The sequence below is a fragment of the Macaca mulatta genome, chromosome 8 (assembly GCF_049350105.2).
Source record: "Macaca mulatta isolate MMU2019108-1 chromosome 8, T2T-MMU8v2.0, whole genome shotgun sequence".
Lineage (NCBI taxonomy): Eukaryota > Metazoa > Chordata > Mammalia > Primates > Cercopithecidae > Macaca > Macaca mulatta.
This window is the reverse complement of record NC_133413.1, coordinates 60,458,490-60,483,093: the sequence shown is the minus strand read 5'-3', so window position 1 is coordinate 60,483,093 and position 24,604 is coordinate 60,458,490. Positions and strand designations below refer to the sequence as shown.

The 24,604-nt window shown below is 35.7% G+C and overlaps 1 protein-coding gene across 1 annotated transcript in view; it reads right to left on the bottom strand.

Annotated features, from left to right (window-relative positions):
• Window positions 1–23,454, bottom strand: part of SNTG1 (syntrophin gamma 1) — an 879,206-nt gene extending 855,752 nt beyond the window's left edge. The window contains exon 1 of the mRNA XM_028852663.2: window positions 22,637–23,454. The gene's annotated coding sequence lies outside the window, so the exon portion shown is untranslated. The remainder of the gene's footprint in view (window positions 1–22,636) is intronic.
• Window positions 23,455–24,604: the final 1,150 nt, after the last annotated feature.

Here is a 24,604-nt window from a genome sequence, read left to right as displayed (position 1 = left end):
CAGTGTTGGTTTTGCAGTTGCCGAGGTTTGGGGAAATCTGGCTTCCAACACTGGACCAGAGCTGCAGGCTGGTGACAAAGGACTGTGCCAAGAGCACAGGAGAGATGCCCTGGTTGAGGATACATCAGTTGAGTTCTACATATCTTTGTTTGATTTCTCCTGTTCTGTCTTAACCAGGGCTGGGAAGATGGGAGCCAGTGTGTATTTGGATAGAGTCACCTGGGCTGCACGATTTTTTGTTTTCTTTTTCTTTTTTCTTTTCTTTTCTTTTTTTTTTTTTTTTTTTTTTTTTTGGCTTACGTCTCCTTCCTCTCATGAAGCCACTTTTTTTCCAGTGACCCAGCATTTCCCATTTGTAAAATTATTCCTAAGCATCTCTGCAGTCATTGAAGGCCTGTGCTTACCACCAAAAAAAAAAAAAAAAAAAAAGGAATTAATGGCTTTGGGGGCCCTTTGTGAGTGAAATAGTATGGGAATCCCCCAAGATATGCATCAAAGTCCTCATCAGAGTAGGTTGCTCTCCAAACATTTCTTCTAAGGAGATGTCATCGGAGCATTCAGAAGAGCTTTAATACACACACACACACACACACACACACACACACACACACACACACTTCTGCTTCGCTGCTGCCTCATTCCACAGATAAGATTAACATTTAGCAAGTCTGGAATAAGGTCTTAAATCCATACTTTTAAATGCTTCCTACAACTGCTTGGTCAGTTTTATTAACCAATGATCTAGACAACACCTTTTCTGACTTCTTCAACCTTTATGGTACAGGATGGCTTAAAATTACTGGTACTAAATCAGCATTGGCATTGATTTATCATGCTTTCTCATGAAGATAGATAATAGTTTCTTTTAAAAGTATGTTTAACATTTTCCCCCCACAAATTCAAAGAGAAACAATTCCTTTGTTTCAGCATTTTTTTCTCCAGGTTACTCATTTAATCCTATCCTGTTTGAGCTATTTGGCTGATGGAAGTTTCATGAAGAAACCCATATTTTCTTATGAACATTAGATTTTAAGTCAACTTATTTATTTGTTCACACATGGTACTGTTTTCACATGCATACACAAGCATGTTGATCTTATATTTGCACCTGTATTTTTGATGAAATTTCATAGGACTGGCCGACATAATCATGACAATGGCAATTATTATGTTTATTTTGCAATTATTTCACTTTCCAGAGCAAACTCTATCATTAAACACATACTCTTCTGGGGTATAATTTCCAGTGGATAATTTAGTCCCACCATCTCTCTGAGGTCTCTTCCACTCTCACATTAATCTTTATCATAGCATTTTCACCCTGGATCAGTTATTTTATACTGAATTGAAGATTTCACTTTGTAAATTGCCTAATTTGAAAATACCACTCTATCATATTTTGTCTCAAAGTCTACATGATAATATGACAAAAATGATATGATAAATAGGTAGATAGGTGGGTTGGGGGGGTGGATGGATAGATAGATAGATAGATAGATAGATAGATAGATAGATAGATAGATAGATCTATATAGTGTATATGACCAGGACAGGTGATCATGGCCAGGAAAGATGTTTGTTGCAAGGAAAGCTATGTGTAATCAGGGAAGGTATCAATTTAAGTAAGGTATGCCTGATAAAGACTAGAGAATAACCCAGTCAAATTTAGGTTTATGTTTTAAACAGCAGCCCAGACATCCTAACTAGATAAGAGACTTACCTCCACACACTCATCTCACAGATTGTACTATGCACTTTTCCTTCTCAGCATATTAAATTTCTGTTATGAATTTGTTGAGAGACAGAAAGAAGCAAACATCTTGGATATAAATTTTAGGTTTACTTATCTTTTTACATTTATGCCTTTTCCCTTTCTCACATAATTCCTAACCTAAGCAGAGAGCATAAATATGTAGTGATATCCCAGCTAAACCTCCACAACCGAGTCCAGAAGATTACCAATAAATATGCATCACGTGAATGAATGAGCATCAAACATGTTGAATAGAAATGAATGGACTCACATTCACCTCTTTCAAAATTTAGAACAAAGGTACAACGATAAAATTCTGTAGTATTAGGATGAGACTGGGCATCAACATCAATGGAATAAAATGGAGAGTTCAAAAAACAAACCCGTACACTTATAGCCAATTGATTTCCAATAACGTACCAAGATCATCCAATGAGAAAAGAATAGTTTCTTAAACAAATGGTGCTGGGACAACTGGAAATCCATAAGCAAAAATAACTAACTAACTAGCTAAATAAATAAATAAATACAGTTGGCCTCTACAACATGGCATATCCAAAAGTTTATTCAAAATGGACCAAAGGCCAAAATATAAAAGCTAAACTGTTAAATTCTCAGAAGAAAATTTAGGGATGAATCTTGAGCTCTTAAATTAGGCAATAGTTTATTAGATGTGACACCCACCAAAATCATAAGCAACAAAAAATTGCTAATTATATGCAAATTAAAACTAGAGTCAGTTACCCCTTCACATCCAGTAGGATGGCTATAATAAAAAACACAGACACTAAAAAGCATTGGTGAGGATGAGGAAAAATCAGAACCTTCATGAATTGTTGGTGGGAATGAACAGCTGCTTTGGAAAACAGTTTTGTGGTTCCTCATGATGTTAGTCCATATGACCCAGTAATTGCACCCCTAGATATATACCCAAGAAAATTGAAAACAAATGTTCACATAAAAACTGGCACATGAATGTTAACAGCAGCTTTAGTCTTAATAATAAAAAAGTGGTAACATCAAAATGTTCACCAAGTGATAAATGGATAAATACAATGTGGTAAAATCCTACAATGGAATATTATACATCTATGAAAAAGCATGAAGCACTCATGTATGCTACAATATGGATGAACCTCGGCAACAGCATGCCAAGTGAAAGAAGTCAATCACATAAGACCACAGATTTTATGACTCCATTTATGTTAAATGCCCAGAATAGGAAAGTCCATAGGAATAGAAAATATGTTAGTGGTTGCCAAGCGCTGGGAGGAAAGAAGAATGAGGAGTGACTGCTAATGATTCAGAGTTTGTTTTGGAGATGATGAAAACATTCTGAAATTAAATAGTGGTGACAGTTGTACAACCTTGTAAATAAACTAAAAGCCACTAAATTATACACTTTAAGAGGGTAAGTATTAAGTTATGGGAATTATATCTCAATGTATTTAAAAAAACAACAGGGATCAAATAAATGGTCATTAAATACGTTCTGACTATTTAAACAAAAATACCATAATGGCTAGTTTCAGATGGATAGAAACCATGTGTAATAATACGACACTGGACATCAATAGTGAAAGATAAACATTATTCAATAATAATGTTCAATATTATTTAATATTAATAAATCTCAGTGAAGATTTTGTATGTGTTCACTGTGTGGGTTCTTTCAATTTTTTTCTAAGATTGACATTTTTCAAATAAAAAGTTAGAAGAAAAGTAAATAGAATTTAATTAGGATTAAACAACAGAGCAAAAATTATTAATTTTCTTTAAAATATTAGACCTTCACTCACTCAACAAATGTGTTTGAGCACTTGCTATGTTGTAGAAGATGGAATAGGAACTAAAACAGAAAACTGAGTAAGCTCCAGTGGTTGAGGTAAAACTGACCTGTTTTAGTGATCTGTGTCTCTTCCACAAAAGGGATTTGAAGCTGCATGAAATGGAATGGGGAAGGGTGAGCAGAGGACTTTCTGGCCTGTTTTGATGCTGCAATTACATAACTTTTTTCCTTTAATTATAAAAAATTAAATGCACACAATGCATAAAATATATATGTATACTTTTATGTGTTATTACTAATAACTTATTTATAAATTTTGGGAGCAAAAAGTAAGGCAGGTGTCTTTGTATTCCTTTCTAACCATTAAAGTGTTTGTCAGTTGTTGTCGTTAATGTGCTTACTGTGGTGGAAAAAACTTTCAATGCAATATGGGAAAGTAGTTGTTTTACTGCTGTTCTTACTTTGTTACTGGTTTCAAACAGAAAATTTCCAACATATACAAATAAAGAATGGTGGTTTCTGGAACATATACATATATATACACACACACACACATATAATATGTACATATGCTACACACACATGTATATATATACACATATATATATTATATATCTCCTTCATCAGATTAAGAAAGTCCCCTTTTATTTCTAGTTTGCTAGATTATTAGACGTTATCAGGAATTTGAATAACTTTTAATTAGTTAATAAAAACCTATATATTGAGGTTATAGTATGATTCTTTCTCATAATCTATTAATAGTGCTAATTGCTTTATTACTTTTCAAATAGAATAATCTTGCCTCACTGATATAAATGTAAAAAAGGCACAAAGAATGATTTTTTTTTACTATTTATGGATGTGGTTTCCTATTTTATGTATTGTCTTTCTCATACTATCTCCTGTCATGTTTTAATTTCAAAATTTGATAACCTTATAAAGTTCATGGGAGCCTTCTTTTTGTCCTAATCCCCAGGACATTCTTTTCTTGACAATTTGGTATAAATTGTTTTTGAAGCAATCTGGACTTGTAGTCAATTTATCTTTTTCTAACAATTTAATTACATTAATGCCTATAAGGCTTTTTGGGTTTCCTTTTGTTTTAGTTGTTTACTTGTTCTGTTTTATTTTTATTTTTTTGGTTTTCTGCCTCTTAAGGAAACACTTTATAAAATAAGCTAAAACAAAGGGCTGAGTTGCTCAATCATAAATCCATGATTCAGGGATCTTACCCAGTGTCAGGCCTCCCTGATAAAGCTACTGACATCTGTCACCTAGCGGCACAGGCGGGGAGGGGAAGGGGAAAGCCCCCCAGGTGCGTCCTTACCACCTCACTCACTGGATCAGAGGATGTCCCTGAGAGGGATGCACAGATTACCTCACAAAAGACCTCCATTTCACAGCCCAGAAAGTTGAATCACTCCTATGGCATTCTTCGGGGAACCCATAATCAATCCTAAATCAGGGATGGCCTGCACAAGCTCTCCATAGATGCGGGCTTGCCCTCTCCACCTGGCAAGTGCCATTGAGCAAGAGGCCAGTGCCTGCGTATTTAGGAAGAGATTCAGATGAGTCACCGGCCTTTATCATGTCCTCAGGAGAGGAGTGAATCACATGGCCCCTGCTTTCATTCTTTCCTCTCCAATGAATTATATTTTTCTAGGAATTTATAAGTTGCAAATAAAAATTCTAAAATATTGATGGGAAGTGGTTCACAATATACTATTATCTTTTAAATAAATTTTATCTTGATTTTATTTTCTTTATTAGTTATTTAAGTCCTCCCTTTTTCTGGATGCCCTACCATAGTTTGTTCACATATAAATCTATTGAAAAACCAGCCTTTTCTTTATTTTCCTATACTATGTTTGCATTTGTTTTCATTAATTACATTCTTATATTAATTATAGGCTCTTGTCCAATTCCACTGTGATTATTTTTAGATTTCTTTAAAATTTTTGACATGGATGTTTAGTCATCTTTATTCTTTGTTTCTTTCCAAAAATACATTTCAGGCTAGAAAATTACTTATAAATTATCCATGTCCTAAAATTTCATATGTGTAACATTTTATTACTTTTTTGTTTAAAATATATTGATTAAAAAATATTTTTTCTTGCATTGGGGAAAAGCATTTCTTAATTTTACAAACATGAAAATTTTCTAATTTTTTAAAAATTAAATATACTATATTTAGAGCAGTTTTATATTCACAGCAAAATTGGGCAAAATGTGCAGAGAGTTCCTGTATAGCTCCTGCCCTGCCACACTCACAACCTAGCCTGCTATCAACATTTGTTGCACACCAGCAGAGTAGTACATTTGTTACAGTCTAAGAATTTTTTTTAAGTAAAAATCTGCTGAGTGTGGTGGCTCACACTTGTAATCCCAGCACTTTGGGAGGCCCAGGTGGGAGGATCACCTGAGGTCAGGAGTTCGAGAGCAGTCTGGCCAACATGGAGAAACCCTGTGTCTACTAAAAATACAAAAACTGGCTGGGCATGGTGGTGAGTGCCTGTAATCCCAGCTACCCAGGAGGCTGAGGCTAGAGAATCACTTGAACCCAGGAGGCAGAGGTTGCAGTGAGCAACTGGTATCATACCACTACACTCTAGCCTGCGGGACAGAGATAGACTCTGTCTCACAAAAAAACAAACAAACAAACAAACAAACAAAAAAAAAACAAAAAAACCCTCCATGACACATCTTCACCCAAAGTCCATCTTTTTAATTTTTATTTATTTATTTATTATTTTTTGAGACAGAGTCTCACAGAGTCTCACTCTATTACCCAGGCTGGAGTGCAGTGGCTTGATCTTGGCTCACCATAACCTCCACCTCCCTGGTTCAAGCGATTCTCCTGCCTCAGTCTCCCGAGTAGCTGGGATTACAGGCGCATGCCACCATGCCAGGCTAATTTTTTTAATTATTAATTTTTATTTTTAGTAGAGATGGGGTTTTACTATGTTGGCCAAGCTCATTTTGAACTCCTGACTCTGTGATCCTCCCCCCTCAGCCTCCCAAAGTGCTGGGATTACAGGCATGAGCCACCACTCCCAGTCCTAAAGCCCATCATTTACATTGTGGTTCTCTCTAGGTGTTGTACATTCTGTGGGTTTGGACAAACGTATAAGGACTTTTGTCCACTATTATAGTGTCATACAGATTAGTTTTACTGTCATAAAAATCTATAGTCTGCCTAATTATCCCTCCCTCCCCCTAACTTCTGGCAATCAATAATTTATTATGATTATTATTTTTTTACTGTCTCCACAACTCTGCTTTTCCCAGAATGTCATATAGTTGGAATCATAAAATATGCAGCCTTTCTAAGTTACCTTCTTTCACTTAGTACCATAATATTTAAGTAACTTAATATTTAAAATATATTCTCAACTTCTTAAGTAAGTTAATATTAACATATATTTCACACACGTTCCATGTCTTTACATGGCTTAACAACTCATTTTTTTTTTTAGCACCTTATAGTATTCCCTTGCCTGGAAGTATCAGAGTTTATGTATTCATTCATCTACTGCAGAACATTTTTATTACTTCCAAGCTTGGTATTACGAAGAAAGTTGTGATAAATATTCCTGGGCCAGTTTTGCTGGACATAAGCTTTCAAATAATTGAGTAAATAACAAGAAGTGTGATTGCTAGATTGTGTGATAAGAATATGTTTAGTCTTGTAAAAAAGTCCCAAACTGTATTCCCACGTGGCTCTACCATTTTGCATTTCTACCAGCAATGGATAAGTTTCTGTTTCTCCACATTCTTTTCAACATTTTGTATTGTCAGTGTTTCAGATTTTGGCCATTCTAAGTTTCTAATTTTTTTATTGTGCAGTGGCATCTCACTGTTGTTTTAATTTGCAATTTATTAATGACATAAGGTGTTGAGCATCTTTTTATATGCTTATTTGCCACCTGCCTATCTTCTTTGGTGAGATGTTTATTAAGATCCTTTACCTATTTTTTTAATTGGTTTGTTTGTTTTCCTATTGTTGGGCTTGAAGTGCTCTTTGTATATTTTGAATAACAGTATTTTATCAAATATATCCTTTGCAAGTATTTTCTCCTATTCCATAGCTTGTCTTCTTATTCCCTTGACATTGTCTTTCACAGAGGCAACATTTTAAATTTTAACGAATTTAGCTTATGAATTATTTCTTTCAAGGATTATGCCTTTGATGTTATATCCAAAAAGTCATTGCCATATAAAAGGTCATCTATATTTTCTCTTATGATATCTTCAAGGAGTTTAGTGGTTTTGAATTTTACATTTGGATGAATGTTTCACCTTAAGTTAATTTTTGTGAAGACTGTTAAGGTCTATGTCTAGACTCATTTTCTTTGCATGTGAATGTTCATTTGTTTCAGATTGATTTGTTGAAAAACTATAGTTATTTTTAATTAGTTTATGTTTAATTAAATTGTATTGATAAAACATGATGGTCTTTGAAATTTAATCATTTGAAGTTCAACATAATTTCTTTTATGGCATAATATATGCTCCAGTTTTTATAAATATATTTGTGAACTTCTAAAAAATATAAATTATAAAAAAATTATACTTGTACATATTGTGTGTAGATTTTTTGTTACATTTCACAAACCAATTTTTTTTGTAGTAGAATATATGGGTAATTATAAAATCGAGTAAATATGACTTTACCTAGAACCTCTTCTTAGAAAATTGATACTTGTGTGGGAAGTTTATTGATTTGTTTAAATTTTACATTACTTCCTAGAAAATTATTATTGTTTTACAGTATTATATATCAGAAACCTGGCTGGGCGCGGTGGCTCAAGCCTGTAATCCCAGCACTTTGGGAGGCCGAGGCGGGTGGATCACGAGGTCAGGAGATCGAGACTATCCTGGCTAACATGGTGAAACCCCGTCTCTACTAAAAATACAAAAAACTAGCCGGGCGTGGTTGCGGGCGCCTGTAGTCTCAGCTACTGGGAGGCTGAGGCGGGAGAATGGCGTGAACCCGGGAGGCGGAGTTTGCAGTGAGCCGAGATCACGCCACTGCACTCCAGCCTGGGAGACACAGCGAGACTCCGTCTCAAAAAAAAAAAAAAAAAAAAAAAAAAAAAAAAGAAACTAACAGAGAAAATGTAACCAGTAAAAAATCATCATCCATCCATGAAAACCAGAGTGTAAAACTTAGTATGACTGATTGAAGTCCTTTGTTCTCTAGTACCTTTTCTACCTACCTTCTCAAAATATATTGTTAACATGTCCTATTAAATGATCAAGGGTGCTCATAGGGAGATATTCCAGTTACCTATTACTGCATAACAAATTACTTGTACATTAATGTTCATAGCACCTTTATTCACAGTAGCCCAAAACTGAAAGCAACCCAAATGTCCTTCAATCACTAAATGGGCAAACAGATTGGAAGAGCTGGAATACTACAAAATACTATTTAGCAATTAAAATGAATAAACTACTGGCACAGGCAACAATTTGGATAGTTTACTCTGAGTGCAGAAAACGGATCTCAAATGCTACATACCATATGATTCCATCTGTGTAACATTCCCAAAATGACAAAATTATGGAGCTAGAGCAGATCAGTGGTTTCCAGGGTAGCTGGGTGTGAATCACACTGTACCAGATAGATCAAGGAAGTTTATTTGTGGTGCTAAAACAGTTGTATATCTTGACTGTAAGAGTGGTTCTACAAATCTATGTATGGATAAGCTACACAGAACTCCACACACAGAGAGACAGACAGACAGACATGCACACACAGACACACACACACATACACAGGTAAATTCGTTCAGGTAAAAACTGGTGAAATGTAAATAAGGCTATAGTGTATTTGACAATATCGTATAATATCAATTCCTGGTTTGGGCATTGTACTACAATTACATAAGATGTTATCATTAAGGAAGTTGGATGAAGGTTTCATAGGAAATTATGTCTGCAACTTTCAGTTTATAATTAAAGTAAAAAGTTGAAAGAAAAGTAATTATTTAAATATAACAGCTGTGCATAGCTGCATCTATAATGTGTTTATTTCATTTATTTACTTTTTTAGAGACAGGTTCTGGTTCTGTTGCTTAGATTGGAATGCAGTGGTATGATTATGGCTCACTGCAGCCTTGAACTCCTGGGCTCAAGCAATTCTCCTGCCTCCACTTCCTGAGTAGCTGGAACTACCGGCACACAACGCCATGTCCAGATAATTATTTTCCTGTTTATAGAGATGGGGGTCTCACTTTGTTGTCCAGGCTGATCTCGGACTCCTGGCCCCAAATGATCCTCCTGCCTCAGACTTTCTGAGAGTTGGAATTATAGGCGTTAGGCACTACACCCAGCCAATAGCTGCATCTATGAAGGGAATTCAACAATGATTGAATATCATTTGAGAAGTCAAGCAAGACTTACAACTTGCCTCTTCTCTTGTTTCTCAACATCCTAGGTTGCTCATTTGCCCTGAACTATGGTTCCATATAGAGATACCCATTAAACATTATTCAACTTCTCTTTAGCCTTTTTGGAGTATCATCATGAAATAAAACATAATTAATGTTTAAACTCCCTCATGAACTAAATTTGAAACTTGAAACAAATTGTAGACATTCAGAGGGTCAGCTGCCTAACCTCATCATCTGTGAGTACATTTCCAATGCCAGCTTGTTATGATATCACAATGCTACGGTAACCCGGCTCTGCTCACCTCTGGAGGTTGGTAACTAAACTTGGTTTTTAAAACAAATTTATACTGCATTATTCTGCATACTGCAGTGGTGTAGTAATACTTGTACAAACAGGAAGTGTGAGTTATTATCTGTATTTGTCCCTGATCATTGCTATTCTGACCACCTGACATTGAAATTTAGCCCTGGTAATGCCAGTAAAGCAAGTGTTGAACACAGATTTTCTAACAAACTTTTTTTCCCCTATAAAGTACATATATCTTTCCTTATGAAAGCCATAATAATCTGAGTGGCCGAAATACTGTATTTTCAGATACTATCTGTGAACCCTATTTTATAATTCCATATATTGTTGAAATTTAAGAGTTTTTAGCTTTGATACTCTGTTAGTTATATATCTAAAATTGTACTGGGTTAGCAAAGCTAGTTGACAGACTAACCCTATTCATTAAAAATTAACCTGCCTTGAAATTTCCTTCAAAATGTCCTAGAAAATTAAAAAAAAAATGGTATTAACAAGAACACATTTATTGCTTTAACAATCCAAGATATAAATCTAATGATGTTCTTTAATGTCTTGATTCAGTATTATCTGTTAGACATTTATTGCTAATTCACTTTATAACATACTTTATTAAAAGTCATTAAAACCTGCAGCTGCATCCCGTAATTATTTCCCAAATAAAGACAGCATTTATAAATGATCTCCTTGTTCAAAACACTGCCATACAGCTCACAAACTCTTTGCTGGAAGCCAGAGAGCTTTTATTCTTTACAAAAAGATATGCTAAGTAACTCATCAGATGCCAAAACTTTTTTTTCCTCCTTATTGGACTTGTTCCAGTTGTTTAAATTCCATGTTCATTAGGAACAGTTATAATACAGTCTGAGATTGATGCTCAAAACTTTCGTTTATTTGAGTGTCATCTTCCTCCTAGGACTCAATGTCTTAATATGTATCCTTTATAAACTTGAAAAGGCTGAGTAATTTGGCTCAGCTAAGTACACTAAAGTGAAGATCTTATGCAAATGTTCTAGAAGTACACATTGAAGGAAGAGACTGTATTTCATTTTGAGTTTTGTTAATTCTGCTCAGAAGAAAATAGCCTATTGAAGACTTTATATGCTTATAAAAATAATGTAAATAATTTTTAGGCTTCATTTAATTGATTATTCTACCTTTATGCCTATTTTATCCATGTTTTCCCCTTGCAAAAATGTTTCAGGGAAATAAAGAGTGGGTAAGATTTAAAGGAATTTTATTTTTTAACAAAATCCCAACAAAACTGAATTACACATAGTAGAATTGCTTAGTTCTCCAAACAATTTTATCCATTCATAAGCATGACTAGGAAATCTTTGGTATTTGTCAATGTTTTTGACAATATCTCCTAAAAACAGGGTGGGATATCTTTGAGTTATTTGGTAGAATGGTATGTAGTAATATGCATATATTGCTTGAAATATGATTCATGAGACCTGAGAAAAAGGGCCTTAAAAAATTCTTTCCGTTGAATTTCCAGATATTTGAGGTAGAATATCAAACGCAACTGGAAATAATGGTAATTAATAAAGTAGACATGAATCACTACATTTATCAGTACGTTTATGGAGAAACAGGAGAAGAGTTAAAACCAAAAACAGTTACATGTAGTAGGTTCATTTACATCCAAGTTATTGATTTTTTTTTGTTGGCAGAAATAAATTATTCCATTTCACAAACAGGACCAGGATAAAAATAGCAATGGTCAGTACATGAAAAAATAAGAGTTGATTATTTCACAAAGAATACTTCTACACAAATCTAAAAGCAGATAATTCTTCATGATCATGGGTTGTTAACTTCCCTATTATTGCCAAATATATATATGATGATATAGAAATTCCATCCAGATAACGGCTGACAGCATTATCTGCAGCTTTTAAGGGTACGGATCATCTCTTGTGTCCCTCCTCCCTTCTCCACAGTGATAAACACCTCCTCACCCTCCATGGGTTAGCTTCACAGAGGCTCAGTGACTCCATACTTCACTGTGACTCAATGTAAATGCTCCTATTAATGCTCTAAACTGTCTTCCCTCATCAGTGGTGAAGGAATAAATTGCCCACCGTTTGGTGGTACATTAATTCCTTTGGGTTACTGGGGAGCTTTTTAGTGCACTGAAAAGGTAATTTGCTAACAGGCCCACTAGCGGTTTAGAAAACTTAATTGGCCTCCAGAAAGTAGATAATTTACCCCTCTAGTACCAAGATAAAAGCCAGGCAATTATCTGGAGAATCTGAGTGATTGAGAGAGAAATTTGAGTATCAGACAAAAGCAAACTTTTGTTTGCCTGAACTTGGGAAATTCCTGTTGTTCTGATGGAACAGATAGGGTCAGTTTATCTTCCAGGTAATTGAGCTGTAGTGAGGTATAAAGTCCACTAACGAAGTTTAGATGGGTCTGCAGATCCCTTGTATGCATTCTTCATGCTCCAAAATTTCTTTTAGAAAAATATGAAAATTTTTCACAAGATGAAAGGCAGAGAAGACAAATCATGTCGAAGAGAATATAATAGGATGATATAATAAAAAGAGACACCATTATCTGAAATGAATATCAGCCTTTCAAGTAAAGTCAACACTACTTTACATGTTCCAAGTGAAGAAAAGTCAATTTTCAGTGGCTAAAACAAATGAGTAACTATTGACTATTTTATGTGTATATTTTATGTATATTTTACATGATCACTTAAAATTGAATATATAATGAGGTTGAGAAAAGAAAACTTTAAACAGATGTCTTCCCAGGTAGTATGTGTATCTTTTTGGTTGACTATACTCTCGTTTATAATTCCAATCACTAGACCTTAATCACCACAGACAGACCTGATCTGATCTAATGCAACAAAGCACTCATATTCCCAGAAATGCAGCATCATCTAATTCTGAAGCAGGCTGTAAACCGGAAGCAATAAGGGAGACAACACACATTGTCAGCAATAATTCTGTAGTGCTTTTTCCTTGTCATAAAAAATTCCTTCTAATCCCTACCCTCTTCCTAGAATGAACATAATCTTTCTACTGTCTGTCCTTGATTTGATCTTGAGAATCTGACAGTCCAAAGATTATGTTAATCGTTTTTCAGAAATGGTTCTCTCCAAGTTGCCCCATGATCTGCTTTTGAGCAAACCCAAAGGAACCTCAAACATTCATTCCTTTCACTTCTGTGCAGTATCAACACTGTTAACCATGATATGGTTCTTAGAACTCTATGAATTTTCCTTTATACCTTTCCCCTACACTTTCTACGACTCTTTTATAACCTTCTTTTCTCTTATTTTTTCCTACTTTTGAAAGGTATTTATGTCTGTAAGCAATTGTTTTTCTTTTATTCTCTCAAATAGCTAATACATTTTCATAATGGCAGCAGTAATCTCCACTTTGGTAACTTTGAGTTAGATAGGTCAGGTTTTACCCTCTTTCTAAAATTAATGGGTACTTCACCTGTATTTGGCTATTATGTTGTCTCATTATCCATTTGGCCTGTCCCATGTCAGATGTCACATGTTTCCTTCCAAAGAGGCGTATTTCACACTTATAAAACATGTGAGCATTTACCTAGTACATGAAAACATTAGCTCATTTGGCCTCCTCCTGATTCTTGTTTAATGTGATAGTGGCATCACTAACATCTGGTCATTTAGTTTTATTAGGCTCATGTCTAACCTTCACCCAATTAGGAACAGTTCTCATCAGCTCGAGTCTGAATTCTGCAACAGAATCAACCCTGGTCCACCATGGTTCACTGAAGCTTGTAAAATATGACTTTCAACATGTGAATATGCTCTCCAAAAACCTCTCTGTTTGTATAAGATTAAGACCAAGATAATATATGAACTCTTCAAGATTCTTGAGAATCTAAATCCCTCCAGTTGCTTAGTAAAGCTAAAAGTCAATGAAATTCAGTTGCTGTTTTTTTTTGTTGTTGTTGTTGTTTCTTTGTTTTTTATTTATTTACTGTAATCTGAAGCAAGTAAAGCCTATAATAGGTGTTATAAGAAGACAGGCAGTTTTTCTTCCTAAACCACTTATGAATAGAAAAGTATTAAATGTTGATCTTAAATCTCAATTTTGACTTGATCTATAGAGAATCATTTAACTTTTCTGGACCTTGATTGTCCCATTTGCAAAACCAGAATGAAAAGGTCAGCTTACCAGTCCTGCTATGAGAATCACATGAGATTCCCTAAAACAGGACTCTAACAATCATAAATAACACATAGAATGTGAGAAAATAGTATTATGAATGGAAACTGAAGTGTAGGGTTACATTTTCTTAACTGCATTTATTATGCCCTATGAAGACTTTATACTGAAACTTCTAGCTCCAACTTCAAGAAGATTTCTTGGAAAAAAACACAACATGGAAAATAAAAATAAATGAATTAGGTGGATAATAGGCAAATTTTAGTTTTCTCTAATTGCTTAAAAGGATTCTTAAGTCGAGAAAAAGATGTGTTTGAAGAGAAAAATAAAGTCAATTTGTGAAATTAATGAATTAGACGAACTACCACAATCTGACTTACTTTGACTTAAATGTGCCCTATTGTATTACTCTTGATTGTGTTATCTATAATAATGGCGTAAAATGTACACAAGTAGATTAATCTACTTTTGGGACTTTTACTTCTTCAAGATTAAAACCAGACCAGGGAAACAAAAGAAAAATAGTTTAGCTAAGCTGGAACAGGCTTACCACGTGTTAAATAAGGAAATATCATTTAAAACTACTGAAAAAAATCACCAAATACAGAAAAAAAAGACTATTCAGAAATAACAATTCTTTTATCCCCAATGATTTTTTAATCCATTTCTGTGTCCTTTTCATAGTATTCATTTGTTAATAATACAGTAAAAGGACACGCACAAAACTTTGATGTGTTAATTACATTTAAGGTCAAACATTTCATTTTAAGATGTTCTTTCCTTACATAAAAAAAAAAAAAGCTTTTAGGGAAACAACAAGCCAATGAACTCACTTTTGCTGAGTATTCCATCAACAGTAGATAAATTCACTGACTTAGAAATCTTGGGTAGATTCTTCACTAGTATTGTAGAGGACAAGTGTTGTTCTTTTTCTATCCTTTAATGTAGTTTCTCCTTTCTGCTGAAAACTGCACTATGCTAGAAATTTGTATTCTGAGAAGAGGGAATATTTGCAGATATGAGTCAATAACTGATACCCCTCAATCAGTGTGATTTTGGAAAGCCCGCCCTACTTCAAGATTCAGCCCAATAAGTAATATTCCCTTAGTCAGTCCCAGTACATCTACTGGAACTATTGAGGAAGTGAACTGGACTGTAGATCTATAACTGGTGAGGAGGTGAGTAAGACGGAGAAAGAGATAGAGAAGAGAGGGGGAGAAAAGAGATACAGACAGAAACAGAAACATAGACAGGAGTGAGGGAGAAAGACAGTGAGAACAAAGAAAGAGGCAAACGTTATCATGTAGGCAAACTGTACTTTGGAATGAAGACAACACTGAAGAATGTGGATAATGTTTGAACACTTTAATCAAGCCATACCTGCTATAATCTACTACTGCATGAGCCAGTAATTCTCTTTTGTAAATATATTTTTTGTTTAGTTGCTTACTTGGATTAAGCCATTTTGAACTGGGATTTTGTCACTTCCAGCAAAAAAAGAAACTAAAATATACAAATACCAATTAGGCAAAATAAGCTCCTTTTTTTTCCATCAATAATGGCAGAATTGTTTTTCCCTTTGGCACAGTCACTATTAACAGGGATTAGAAAAGAATAAATTACAAAAAAATTTGCCATATATCAAACCAAAGCATGATCTTATCCATCCCTGTGTTTGTGCACTTGTCTGGGTGTGTGGACTTACATCATCAAACATACAGTAAGACATCTGCCTCCAATTTGTGAACTCCAACAGAACATTCTATAGAGTGTGTTATAATTTGCTGATGAAATGTAAAACATAACTTTACAGAGAAATTATCTGTTTTTACACATATGAGTAGACACAAAAATAGAAAATCTGTATTCTGGGAAGAAGGAATATTTGCAGATATTAGTCAAAAACTAATCATCTTTTCTTAGTCTCACTGTTAGTCAAGGTTATTATCTGGGTTATTGTAGCTGTTGTGTGTGTATGAGGGGTAAAAACAGTAGCTGGAAAAGATGCTGGAATAAAATATATTATGGAATATTATTGACCTATCTTCATTACTATTTATTCTATGAGTTAATTTTTCCCCACAAAACTTTTGCCCATTTAAAAACATGAAGTATCTATTTTATCTCAGCCACTCATTATTTTTAGGTTTATTTATTTTAAAATTGTAGAAATATTTTAAGATGAACCTTTTCATGAAGTCCTGGTTCATCGTCTCATTTTTAGACAAAAACCAAAAGGTCTGGAAAAAATTGACTAAATATCTCAGTTTGGGGTTTCTATTAAATGTCATTGAAATGGGAAATGAAAAAGTTCGACAGCTATGTTTGGAATCTACCATGTAGTCTGTTTCGCTACATGCAAAATTTTAACAATCAAATTAGGTAAAACATAAAGTAGATTTCACACAAAATTCTCTGTTTTCAGTTCTCACATTTTGTTCTAACTGAGCAGAGCTGAGCCGAGGACTCTCGACGGGCTTGCTTTCTGCAATGTGATGCAGATCTCACTGGCTAGCCTCACTCCTTACATGAACTGCGTACACCCTGCGGGAATTTGAATTTACGATCTATGTAAAGAGATATAGGTTTGAATAAGTAAACAGAAAAGGGAAAGTCTAGGACAAAGCATTAACAAAAGAACTATGTGGTGGTGAGGACAGTATGTTTGGAAGAGAATGTACAGCATGGGGGATTTATCTGGAGAAATGAGAGAGCAGTCGTTGATCAGAGCCATGTGCATAGACTAGTCTAACAGGCCAAGTCATGACACTCACCAGCTTCAACAAATCCCTGGCAATGCACTAGCCATTCTATACAATTTGCTCATTAACTGTTCCCCGCAATACATTGCAGTGGACATCAGACTCAGAGACTTCACATTCCTTGCCCAAGTTTTTGTCAATAATGCCGTTTCTATATCAGGATTCAAACTTAAGACTGATTCTAAATCCCATGTATGTTCCACCATGAGAGCACGGAAACATTTTCAAGAATGGCATGACGGATGTGGAAGGAAAGTTTATGAGTTCAACTAAACATAGACTTTGTTTCTCATGGACATAATAATGATTTACCAATAGGACCAAGGATACAGATGAGCAGTTAAATTAAGATAAGGTGATTTACCCAAGACCACACAACCAATCGATGACAAACCATGTTGAACCTCATATTTTGTGTGTACTGGATGCATTTTTAACCACAAAATACTCTTTTCTCATCTATACTCTAAATTTCTTAATCTCAGATACCTATTTCTCACTGTGGCTCCCCTTGAGAAGGTTCAAATAAAATTTATTATTTTCTTAATAGTTTTTCTTTTTTGAGATAGAATCTCATTCAAACTGGAGTGCAGTGATGTGATTATAGCTCACTGCAGCCTTCAATTGCTGGGCTCAAGTGATCCTTCCACCTCAGCCTCCTGAGTAGCTGAGACTACAGGCACATTCACCACACCCAGATATTCTTTTTAAATTTTTTACCTTTTTTTTCCTATTGAAGAAACGAGGTCTCACTGAGTTGCCCAGGCGGGTCTTGGTCTCAAACTCCTGCCTTCAAGTGATCCTCTTGCCTCAGTCTCCCAAGGTGTTGGGATTACAGGCATGAGCCACTGTACTTGGCCTTTTCATAGTTTTATATAAGTAACACATTATTATTAAAATTTTAGCACCATTTCTAAAAGATTTCAATTTTTCGTTAGGTTATTTAGTGAATTCACCAGGCAAACACTTATTCTTTTAAAAAACTAAATCTTAAACTGAAATTGTGAGTAAATTTGTTAAACATAGAGCATATAATTACTTCACAATTTTTAATTTTAAAAATGTTTTCGAGTATGTACATTACATATGATGAAGTGATAATTACCAAGTATTCAAATGAATTGATTGAACGATACGTTTTTGAAAAAAAATAACATGATCACTTTAACTTTGCTGACAAATTGAAGAACAAATTCAGGAGACCCAAAATGATTTTCTGACTCTTTCAGTGAGTACAATGTGCTGAAGAAACTTCACAGTGACAATTTAAGGATAATTCAAAGGTAAATTATCTGGCCTCAAGACATTATTTTAATGACCTCTTACTCTTGATTCTTCTTCATTTTATTTTTTCGACCGTTTTTGGGTTTTTTTTGTGTGTGTGTTTGACAAAAAACAAAAAATCTGAATTACATTACTGAGTAAGTGATGATATAATTTTTTTTCTCTGGTGCAATCATATAATTTAACCACAGAACAATGCTGGAAATAACTGTAGCACCAAATATTGACTTACATTTCTTAAGCATACTATCAGTATATTTTTGTTGATAGTCTAGAAATCTATACAGACCAAATGTTGATAAATTACATTGAAAAAATCATAATGACTTTTAAAACCCCAATTAAGAAAAGCAAATAAGCAAGGAAATATTGCTTATTTGGTTTTCTAAAGAGATTTCCTAAAGAGGCCTATGAATAGAATCTAGGCTTTGGACTAAATCAAGACAGCATCTTAACAGCATTTCCAGGCTAGCCCCTTAGATCAGCCCTCATGTTGTCCACATTTCACTCCATGCTCACAAGCCAGCAGTCAAATCACAATGTTTTCTGGATGTTTTAGGATAGGTAGTTTTGAAGTCTACTTATCCTATGAGTTTTCTTATCAATATCACTAATGGCAAACATTAACACTCCTTTATAAACCAGAAAATTATGGCACAAAGTGATAGATTCTTTGAGGGTCAAAATGAAAGTTGTTGAAATAAACTCAGGTCAACTAGGTTTGTCCAATTGATAAAGAACGTGGTGTCAATTCTGAGTAATAAATATTTTTTAAACTAAGTCCACCTTCATTGAATATCGCTTATATTTATACCATTAAGAGATATAAAGGAAATGACTGCTGAATTATCAGTAAAGTATTATATTCCCCGAGGTGAGAGTTGTTAAATATAAAGGATGTGCCTGGTATATAGTAATTGGTGGGATTTTTTGATGAATGAATGAATGCTATTGGAAATTATTGATAGTAACCCACAGATACAACACTTGTTTCCAAAACACTCTCAAAATCACTGAATTTGGACTTTCCAGTATCCCACAAAGTAGGCATCATTCACTCATCTCATGAGTGTTCACATATCAGCTGTATGTAAACTACTGTGCCTTCATTGAAAGGTAAAGCATCCCCAAATTTAAGGAAGAAAAATTAAGCTGCAGTGAATTGAGTGACTTGTAGAAGATCTTACAGCCAGCAGTTAAAAAATTCTGATCTTTTGACTGTCGGGTAGTACTTGTTTCCCTACAACATGATGTGTAACATGTTTCTTGCTGCAGGATGTTGTCTCTTCCAACACATGCTATGTGCTCACTCTGATAAGCTAAATGGGAAGAAAACACCAAATAAGATGTCTCTCTCCGTTTGAGTTCTATTCTGTAACACACTGTACAGATTTCTGGGAAGGTGAGATGACTACGGAAATAATTTCTAGCTTACAACATGCTTTTTTCTTTCCTAGTGACTTTGGTCTTGCTTGACGGAACTAGGTGAGTAAGCAGGTTAGCCGCCTGGAATTTATAAATCTTTAAGTGGTCAAAAACAGCCAATTACTAAATATTAGCAATAGTCATTTCTTATTTTTATGTTTTTTGATAAATGTTTGAACTTGGTTGAAACCCAAGTAAATAACTCCAAAGGCTTGGAGTTATCTAATTCTCATTAGTTATCTAATGAGAATTAGATATCTAACGGGTAATTCTAATTAGATATCTAATTATCATTAGTTATCTAATGCCCACATTAGATAACATTAGAATCCAATATGATTTCATGGTATTGATAATTACATTAGAATATACAGGTAATATATAAATATTACTATATAGTCCATGCAAAAATTAATCAAGAAAGGGTTTTATAATATTTTGGAAGAAGGCAATTGAATGGACTCCAGGGCTCATTTTAATTATCCTCTGGTCCTATATACACTTTACATTTTCTAGATTATGTAATCCTATCTCACTTTTCCCTTTTGAGTCTCAAATGTAAGCAACAGCCAACAACACTTAGTCTTATCCAATAAAGCTTTTTTTTTTTTTTTTAATGAAGAAGAGATACTGTGTTTGGTACTCCCAAGACCTCATGCATCGTTTTTCTTCAGCAAAACAAAATAACTATCAAATCAAATAGATGCCCTTAGTGGAGTACAGATATCCCTTAATAAAATGCTGATTGATCTTTAAAGACAAGTGATTCTGTGCAATAATGAAGGTTGGTTTCCACTACCTCCTTTTTGTTGGTTTGTTCGACTATCTGCTTTGCAATTAGAGATTAGCATTAGGTAGGCATTAAGTTGCTTTCCCAAACTCTATCTCAGTGTAAGGACATTTCCCTACAGATAAGGATTGACAAGGGCTTCCAAGCACTTTCATGAGTTTGGAGTGAATTAGAGTTAGTATTTCTGTAACTAAATCTCCTAAGGGATTAGGCAAAGGTAACTTTCACTTTCAGAGATTTCAGTTACACATAGAGAAAGTCTGCCCCCTCTGCCCCTGAGGAGGGAACTGCGGCCATATACCCAGAGGAGGAGTGCTTCTGGAAACACATTCTCTGCTTACATTTTATGCCCTATTGACTAGGGGAGTCCCTCGGTGTTAATTAATTGACAACCAAAATAATTGTCTAACAACATGCTGTAACTCTCTTAAAATATGATTAATTCTTCCATGTGATAATTTCACTTCTATACCTCTCCTATTGGAGAAAAAAAGGATTGTGTTAAGAGCACATTGTAGGTTTTCTGGGAAGAAATCCAAATCAATGATACATGTTTCTGCTCCTCAAATAATCATTCTTGACCTATATAGGGCAACAGAGCCCCCAAGGAGCTCAGTGACATAGATGCCTCTGCTCCTTTTCTGCTAAGCAAGCAGGTTCATGGTAAGTGGTGACAGTTAAGAATGATTTTTCCTCAGAGAGTAATTGCTACACTCAGCCAACATAAAACAAGAGGACATCACCCCACCAATGAATGCCACTGTAACGGCCTCCAATGATTTTTGTGTTAAAATTGAGAAGGAAGGTATGTACAGATGTGAAGTAGAGCCATTTTATTATCAGTTACACACAACCAATGAGATTAAAAGTAAAACCTAAAGATCTCCTGTAATTTTTCAAAGGGGTAAACTCTTTTCACAGAGTTGATTATGCATATGTCATCACATGTATTTACATGACTATAAAATTCCATCCTTGCAAGTGGAAACTCTTCACTGAACTGAATGTACTCATTGGAATTGATCAAGTTCTTAATGAAATGTCAGGCACGGGTTATAAATTAGTGTAACTGCTTTTGCCCAGTGAACCCTTTTTATTAAAGCAGAATGCTTATCAAGGTCACTGTGAAAGATTGTAATTTTAAAGCTCCAGGGGAAGACTAGAAATAAGAATCAACAGAAAACAGATTTAATGAGCATTTTAAAGTTTACGGCTTTTCGGAAACCTATTGGCCCCTATCACTTTCTGAATTTCAGTGACAAATGTATTTTACAGAACTAGTAAGTTAGAATGATTTTGAAATCCAGCTCTCCTAAAGAGGCACACTAAAGCTTCTCATTTTCTGCCTTCTGGCAGATCAAGTTTGAGAAAGCAGTCTTGAGCTTTAAAAGGCCAGAAAGAGGGTGCTAAGTAAAAATGTGAGTGTCTCCTTACATAAGATTCTACAGGTGTAGGCATACTTGGGGGTTGGCATGGAGTGAGAAATCTGGTGTGTATGTATACATGTGTTTGTTCCCATGCCTAGTTTGGTATATTGTAACAATACAAAATGTGTTAGAGGGCATGGTTAAACCCTCTCTATTTCAACTTTTTGAGCCTTGCATACTATGTAACACAGACAGGATCACTTTGGGCATACATAAGACAACAAAATTATCTTGGGAAACGTCAGATTGTATTAGCTTTGGAAAAAAATAAACAAGATATGCACAGATCCAAAAAGATATTAAACAAGCAATAAAAAATGGCCAGCTAAAAGTTTGCTGTATTTATGTAAGGCAACATGTATGTTATTTTGATTCTTCTTGTCACACAATGATCCAGAAACAATTATTTTAAAACAAAATTTCTTGTCCCCCCCTTAACCCCAGGAAAAATTACATTGCTTATGTTCTTTCTGTTAAACCATAAGACAAGTCATTAGAATTTTAAAAAAACAAAAATAATAGTGCTATCACTTACCTGCCAAGCAATGAAATTAGATGTCTTTTCAGTTTCTCTAACGTAGAATTTTGAGTAGATCTCCAACCTCTTTTCACAAAGCTATTTCCAAAACAGTTGCAATCCACTCAGGACCATTCTGTTTATTTCAAGAAGTGTGGGCCTTTTAACATTTCGACCCCTACTGCATGGCCCATGATTTCTCAGAGCTTCTAAGAACTTCGACTTTACTCTTCTGCCAGAATTCCTCCCAGGCCCCTATAGAAAAATGATTCTTGAAGTTGCTGCCGAGAGTTTAATCGGTGGAGCAAGAGTACTCCTCAGAGTCCTGTCCTTAGGTACAGCAGGTGTAGAGGGAGGGGTACTTTTCATCCATTAAGGAAGGGGACCGGGAGGCGAGGGAGTAATAGGAGACACCTCCTTTTAGCTGCGAGGAGCAAGGAGCCCAGCTGCCCCTGGCGACGACAGTGGCGGCAAGGAGAGCGGCCTCGGCAGCGTAGTTGCGTTCCTGTGGCTGCAGCCCGGTCCGGAGACGCTGTCCATCCCCTCTGGTGCTGAACTAAGGGGACGAGAGCCCCCAAGCCCAGCTCCCGGTCGCACTTTCCTCCACCAGCGAATCCAAGCAGCAGCTTCCTTCTCTTCCAGCCTAGCCTTCTCCCCTCCGGTGATTTTTTTTTTTTTTTTTTTTTTTTTGGTAGGGGCTAATTGTTTCTACAAAATAACAGTCTCATTCTTATTTGGTGACAACGTTTCCGGAAAAACAGGAATCCGTAGGAAATAACATCTGAGCCTCCCCTGACTTTTCAGTGGCCCTGAACGAGTTTCCTAATGCCAGAAATGAAAGAAAACGCACGCACAGGCGCGCGCACACACACGCACGAGAGAGGCAGAGAGAGACAGAGGGAGAGAGAGAGAAATACAGATTTGTACCGTGGAAAATCCAGAGCTTCTTTGGAAAGCTCATGGACCTCTAATTACATAAGATGAAAAAGGCTATTTTGGAAGACTTCGCAATCTTGATTACCAATTAAGGTGACCACATTCAAATTTTGAGATATCCAATTTGAAATTCCTAAATTAAACCCAGTGAAGATTCTTAGACCCTCCACGGGGAAAAGACAGGATATTGCTAAAATTTTAAAAGACAGAGAATGAAAGAATGAAAAAGACAAGAAAAGGCATCTCCACTCGGCTACCTTTTATAACGCTGCTGAATTGGATCGGGATCGTTGCAGAGCCTCTCAGAGGATCCAGCGAACGCAGCTCCTGTGAGTGTCAGCGCTGGGCTCAGCGAGCAGGGAGCTTGGAGGCCCAGGGCAGTGCAAGCGAGTCTCCCACAGCCTAAGCTCCTGCAGCGGGGCAGAAAGCGGCTTATTTCACAAAGGACTGGATAAAGAAGGCACAAAGTCAGTCAGAGGGCTTGACCATCTCTGCCTTTGTAAAGCCGGAGCAAAGCCCAATTTACCTTTTTTGTTTGTTTGTTTTTGTTTTTGTTTTTTTGTTTTTTGTTTGCTTGGCTTTTCAGCCCATTTTCCCTTCTGGTCTCCCACGCTGCCCCCTCGCCTCCCTACTCCGGAATCCGCGCTCTCCTGGGCCTTGAAGGCTCTTCACTCCCGCTCCAAACAGCCCCCACTTGTGTCTGTTCCACTGCTCTTGGCAACTGGCTGACAACGAGCATAAAGAAGTGTATGGGTTCGTGATCCTGAGTGCTGTCACCCAGGGCTCCGCCACCCACACTCGGCAACGGGTGCAGACGCGAGTGAACTGAGACGGGAAGTTGAAATACATAACGTTGAAACTGTTGGAAAACTGGTCAAAACCAGGGCCATGCGGACCTTTGAAACTATGTAGAGTAAAGGGGGAAGATGGAAAGAGCTGGACTGTAACATCTCCCGCCCTTGCAGGCTCTTGACTTGTGCAGTGCAGATTTCTTTACCAGGAGGTTGTTGATAGACGTGAGAGGAAATTCGAGAAAGGCTGGCGAGGGGC